General features: G+C 44.1%; 1 long non-coding RNA gene across 2 annotated transcripts; it reads right to left on the bottom strand.

The window, feature by feature from the left end:
• Positions 1 to 452: 452 nt before the first annotated feature.
• LOC147957216 (uncharacterized) lies at positions 453 to 3,529 on the bottom strand. Of its 2 annotated transcripts, XR_015611182.1 has the most exons (4): positions 3,402 to 3,529; positions 3,205 to 3,301; positions 1,114 to 1,280; positions 453 to 1,016 (listed from the first exon to the last, which is right to left on the bottom strand). It is a non-coding gene; the product is annotated as an uncharacterized LOC147957216 (long non-coding RNA). The 2 variants fall into 2 exon arrangements; XR_015611183.1 differs by lacking the exons at positions 3,205 to 3,301; positions 3,402 to 3,529 and adding an exon at positions 2,927 to 3,171.
• Positions 3,530 to 6,638: the final 3,109 nt, after the last annotated feature.

Below are 6,638 nucleotides of genomic sequence, written 5' to 3'. Positions count from 1 at the left end.
ATACTCTAAACTAGATCATTGATGGCGCGCGTTGCCGCGCCCGTCTATTTTCTTCAATAAAATTTGCATCTATTGACCTATTTGTTAGCAATAAAAGAGTGGTAAACTTTACTTGGCTTGCCAAGAAGTATTGGGGTAGTATGGCAGGATATGGTTTTTGTGTAGTCTAATGAGCTTCAAACAGAGTGAAACATGTGATGTGGTAGATAGTTAAACCAAGAAAATTAAGTGTGCTTCATATTCGGGACTGTAGATTCGTATAGAATGTATAGTTTCTAGAAAAGAATGATCAAACTGCACTTTGTTTCCTTTGGCAAAAAGGGAGAACACATACGACAATACAACGTTTTGATATTTTGGCATGGGAATTTCTAGAAATGTTTAGTGTGGGGAGAAAATACATGATACACGAAATGTTTTTATCTGCTATATGTAGCTAAGTAAGTAGATCATTAATAAAATTGCAGACGATTATTATTTCACGATGTGTTTGCCAATAATTACATGCACATTTTCAATGCTCACTTTCATGAATTGGAGACTTAAGAGAATGCATACATAGACATCCAAAGAAGAAAATTGACTTGCGCATTTCATCAAACAAAGGACTGAACAAATCTAGAGATAAGAAAGGGGACAAAGATAGTAGCGTGAACGGAAGGCACATATGATTGGAGTGTCCTTTGAGCTACAGGAATGGTTCAGTGGCGCACATCCACTTGAGTGAGGGGGCTCCTATGACCCTGACGATCAGCAGCCAGAGGTTGCTGCCCGCCACGCAAGCACTGGCCACCACGGCACCTGCCCAGTACGATGTTCGCTCGAGTTGGCGATGGATCTAAGAGCCAAACCACTCAATGCTCCTGCACGTCTCTCCAGCACCTCAGCAAGGAGCCTGTATCTGCATGGGAGGAGACCCGAATCGAGCGACAAGGCAAGCATCGCCTCACTCCGATTAAGTGGGCCGCCTGAGAAGTTCATCTCTCATGTGTTCGATGTTATACAATGCTTCAAGTCTACAGCCAAAGGGAAAGATTGTTTGACTTTTGATAGAATAAAGTTTGTTTAATTGAGAGGCCACATCTCTACTTGAATCTTGCAGAAATATATTACCAACAAAAAGACAATCCTGAAGTAGGAAAACACCAACGATCTTCTCTGTGATGGCACTTGACAATTGACACCCAAGGGAGGAATACGCAAAAATGAATACCTTCACCGCGAAAGTCTGGTCTAGTTAGGTTGACCGTTCAACTATACAAACACCGACACAAGCATACCTGAAATGAAAAAGAAGACGAGCTTTAACTAATCACAAATGAGCTTTTATAGCCTGCAAATTCTGGAAAAATAAAGGGTTTCTAACAATAAAAAAAGCTAAAATATTATGAGCAATATTATCACATATTTGTTCAGATATTAGGATATATGTTCATCTTATGCAAATGCTCTGTTTGCTCACAACATTTTAAATAGCAAAGAATGTAATGTAGGCACAATATAATTAATTTAACACGAATGTCCAAGTATGCTCTTGATAAAAGCCTATCTGTATTTACTTTTTTAGGTAAGTATTTACTTTCTTTTTAATACATAGACAATCGTGTGACAAGTACTAAGGTATGCAATAGGATAGGAATGCTAAAGATAAAGAAATCTGAAAAGGTGATGGTCAAATTTGCGGTACATTTAAGTAATCCGTTGCATGGGGCCAACCAAAATTTGACCTTAAAGCACATTAGTCTCGAAATAGAGAAAATAAAGACCAGATGCTGGCACACACATCTATATATATGAACAACAATGGAAATCACACTATAGTATTATAACTCAAGAATTGCATCATCACATTCTCATAGCATAAAAATAATCACATAAAAGCATACCAAGAAAATGCCATATGACAGTTTGACGATGCTATTGTGTCACTATGCGATGTGATATGTAGATATCCCTTGATTGCTAGTTTATGGTCACCACATGGTGGTACACCAAACTTAACTCACATATGAAATGATATTGAAAATTGAAGTAACTCTTCATTTGGATGGCTATCCAAGTACTTATCTTTTAAACAAGGTATATCTGACATGATTCAAATCTTCATGGGGTCTATAGAATATCAAAGCAGCAAGCCGCTAAAAACAAAGTTGTCTAAATGTTTAGAACAAGATATTGGTTGGACCAAGTGCCTACACACCTCCTACTTCTAGGGATATCTATAAAAAAAATTAGATAACTTTGTCTAGCAAAGAAACAAAGTTAAGCATAATAATTCTACTCCGCCAATATAACCATTTTTAAGTCAGGATTTGTAGTAAATACCATTAGGAAATGTTTTTAGATGTTTTCAGAAATGACTTAAGAATGTTTTCAGAAAATCTTTAGCACTCATACTTGGAAAAATTTATTTGAGCTCCTCCTACTTACCATTCGATTTCTTTGATACCTATAAAAGAATAGCAGCCAGTACAAGGAGCAGGCACCATAGTAGCTCACACCATAGATAAGGTTACTCGATGACCTATGTTCCTCTAATATGAACAATGGGGAGATTATGTTGAACACACTATTTGCAAATATGTGAGCTCACACATTAGTTCTAAACTTCTAATTAATGGGTGGACGGGAGGATCGCTTTGAACATGGCTCATTGGAAGGAATCAAAATGGCAAACATTAAATCAGAAATTAAAAATTGAGAAAAAACCAATCTTCACCAGCTGTGTTGTAAAAAAGCGACCCGATGGAAATACTCATTAAAATGAAAATGGTAGAACTCGAACTGGCATGTGAGAATCAGTAAACCAAATGCATCCATCAAATCAAAGATAAGACACTAATCTGCAACATCCTCATGGTGTCGTAACCACCTAAGAAAGAAGTTGAGAGGAAACAAAAGGAAGATGGACTTGCACAACTTGTACCTTCCGCAGATGCATTTGTCTTTGCACGGGAGGACGCTGGGGAGAATAGGGCCCCTCCTTTTCTCCCTGGTCCACAAGAAATCCTCCGTTGACGCCAAAGAGATTCCTTCCGAAATCCAGCTAGGACAATTTTACTCTAACCAGGATATATATTACTCGAAGCCACACACAGATTGATCTCAAATACATAACCACACCATCTAAGGAAATCCAACAGTCAACACAGGTCGTGCAGAGCAAGCAGCGGGGGCTTGGGATCGCGCGTGCGGCGTACGTACCTAAACGCAGCTGCAGACACCATGCCCACCTGGATGCCTCGGGTGAAGGGAGGACGAAGCGGATCATGGTGGGGGCTGCCGCTCCAAGTCGCTCCGCCTGGATGACCAGAGGGGGAGTAAGGAGAAGAGGAGATAAGGCACGGGGAGAGATGAAATCGAGGGAGGGATGGAGGTTTCCGCTCGGCGGCGGGCATCACCAGTGTCGCCGGCTTGTCACCGCCGCCGGCGCGGTCGCTTCGCTGCGCCTCGAATCGGGACGGGATTTTTCTTTTTTTAGAGATCTCTTCCAAATCGGGATTTTGTTTCTTGAGGCAACCGAATCGGGACTGGAAGGATTGGACGCTGTCGCTCATATGCCTCGCAAGCCCAGCGGAACTCCTTTAGTGCTGGAATGGGCTGACGGCCGAGTGCACCTGAGGCTTTCATTTCGGCCTCTGGAGCAGCAGCCCACAGGACAGCTGGGCCGAATTACACATACTACGGGACAGAACGCTTTGTACATCAGATCTGACGGCAGGGAGCGTTCAGATCCCGTAAACGGACGGCCGAAAACTCAAATCGCTGAGAGAGCAGGGATTAGGTGCGGTTATACTGTCCTTAAGGGCACGTGACTCTTAAATATGACCGACCACTTTGCTGCGGAGTAAAAATCCACTAAGCATGTCTGTCTCTCCTCCTCTCTAATCTTCACCAGGGAGCCCCCAATCTCGCCTGCACCCACTCCGGTGCCGGCCTTCCACCAATAACAGCTGGAACCCACCGTCGCCGCTCCCTGGCGCCCATCCATAACGTGGATCTACGCCTTCACAGGCTGCCCCGAGCCCGTGGTCGTGGCGGTGCTTTTTCCTCTCGTCCCGCAAGTGTAGCTTCCTTGTCTGCCCACCGCTGCCAGCAATGCTAACACACGAAACTAACATCACATTCCTTTTACCCTGGAGCATAAAACTGATAGTGCTATGTCACTCTACACTCCATGGTAACTTGGATTGTACTGACTGCAACTGCAGCAACTAACTAGCGTTCATATTTATTTATGAAACTGGGTAGTCTGATAACGCTTATCTCTTTGTAGATACATGCAACACCTACAACCTAGAAACAACAATCAGAATTAGGGGTGGACATAAAAACCGACCAGCCGAATACCAAACCGATACCGAATTTTTGGTTTTTGTTCCTGGTGTGTTTAAAATTGCTTTCGATGTTTAATAACCAAACTGATATCGGCAGGTTCGGTATTTAGCCGATAACCAAATGAAAAATCAAACTCCTTGCAACTCCAGCATGAGGCTCTCGCTTGGACGCACCCGCCTATCTCACCAAGTGCCAACCCACAGTCCTTGCAATTTTGTTTCGAGGCTCCCCAACCCCGAACCGTTCTGTCTCCTATGGATTCTAGTGGCAGGGCAACGCATGGGCGATCTCCATGTCCTCGGGGCGCAAGACTAGGTTTTTGGATTGCTAGCATCCTGCTTCGCTTCGGTTGTCTTCCTTCTCAGCGAGCTAATCGGAGTGACAAAGGGGGGACCCTGCGTCCCTGCCCACCCTTGGCGACCACGGGAAGGGGGCGATCGAATCGTGGCTGCTGAGTGGACATGGTGCAATTTATTGCCAGTGCGAGTTGGAGGAATACGGGGAGGGAGAAGGAAAGAGTGGGGCAGATGATGGATCGACTTGATCTGTCTGAGAAGGAGAAGGTTAGACTGGTTATAGATGAGGATCAGGAGAGGGAGAAAGATAAGCTCCATGCCCTGATAGGGAAGGTGCTCAGCCAGATGCTACATATTAACATAGTTTCAGATGCCCTTAGGCCGGTGTGGGTAACCCCAAAGGCCTGAACTTCAGACCAATGGGGGGGGGGTGTTTGTGGCTAGCATTGTGATCGCATACTGGATGGGGGTCCATGGATGGTTGGCAAGCATTGTGTCGGCCTAGAAATATTCAATATCAGGCCTCGCTCCTCATAGTAAAAAAGTTGAAGATCTGGGCGTGTGTGATTAATCTGCTCTGGCCGCCGTGACTAGGAAAAATTGCAAGTATGGTTGAAGATGCTGTTGCCCTTGATGCTGATGCTAAGGAATTTGCTTTTGGTGATTGTCTGAGTTTAGGGTTTGGATTAAGGTTAACAAACCTCTCATGAGATAGGTTCGGATGGAGAAGGCTGAATCAAAGGAGGTAGAGTTTTGTGACATCCAATACGAGAACCTTCCATACTTTTGCTTCTCTTGCGGTTTGCTAGGGCATGCCGAGGCGATGTGTACCACTCCAGCAAGGAGAGATAAACTAGGTCGCCCACCATACCGCGAGTCTCTCAGACTCATGCCGAATAGGAACATGAGCTGGGGGTTGTGGTCATGCTTTTAAATATGAAGGACCAGGTGGTGGTGGTCAATACAAGGGGGTTGTTGTAGAGGAGGAGGAAGTGGGACCGAGGGCATAGGTGACCTCGCAGGAGAAGGCTGGAACAAGGAAAGTGAAACAAGTTGTCTACCAATTTGATGCAAGAGGAAAAAACACAGATGGGAGAGATGGGCAGCGTGCTGGCCGTGAAAACCAAACTATGTACCGCAGGATGGAGATGGACAAAGTTCCACGTAAGGAGGGTCTGACTGGTGGTACCTTGATGTTGCAACACCAAGAGACAGTGAATAGAGAGAGACAAAGTGAGGAGAGTGAACCCTCTGACTCTAAGGATGGAATTAGAGATTCAAAGAAGACGAAGCCTCATGAGAAAGGTGTATCGGTTTTAGCGGAGACTAAGCATTAGCCCTGCCCGTCATAATGAATTGTATATCATGGAACTATCACGGGTTTGGGAACCCATAGACAATTTGAGAGCTTCACAACTAAGTGAGGCTAAAAGCGCTCACTTTGGTCTTTGTGCATGAGACGAATATCGAAGGGGGGTGGGGGAGTTAGCGGTTAGGCTTTAAAGGATGTTATCCGGTTAGTAGTGATGGCCGCAATGGAGCCTTGGCTTTGTTTTGGTCAAAGAAAGTGGATGCTACTTTGAATCACTACTCTAATCAACACATTGACGTCATGGCTTGCTGGGAATTGCTACGTTTGCTCGAAACTCAGAGTGATGCACAGTGGTTCTGGCGTTGTGCGGTGTGGACTTCAATGAGACCTTAGATAATTCCGAGTATTTTGGAGCACATGATCGCTCGGAGTGGCAGATAGAGGGCTTTCGTGAGTGCCTTGATGTGTGTGACGCCGAGGACCTTGGTATCCAATGGGTATTGTTTACTTGGGATAACATGCGACATGGAGACTCGAATGTAAAAGTTCGTTTGGACTGTTATTGAAGGAAATATGCCCTAGAGGCAATAATAAAGTTATTATTTATTTCCTTATATCATGATAAAAGTTTATTATTCATGCTAGAATTGTATTAACCGGAAACATAATACATGTGTGAATACATAGACAAA

Source organism: Triticum urartu, chromosome 7A (assembly GCF_056163025.1).
Source record: "Triticum urartu cultivar PI428250 chromosome 7A, HENAU_Tu73, whole genome shotgun sequence".
NCBI classification, from domain to species: domain Eukaryota; kingdom Viridiplantae; phylum Streptophyta; class Magnoliopsida; order Poales; family Poaceae; genus Triticum; species Triticum urartu.
The sequence above is the reverse complement of the archived record's forward strand: the minus strand, read 5'-3'. Positions and strand labels throughout refer to the sequence as shown.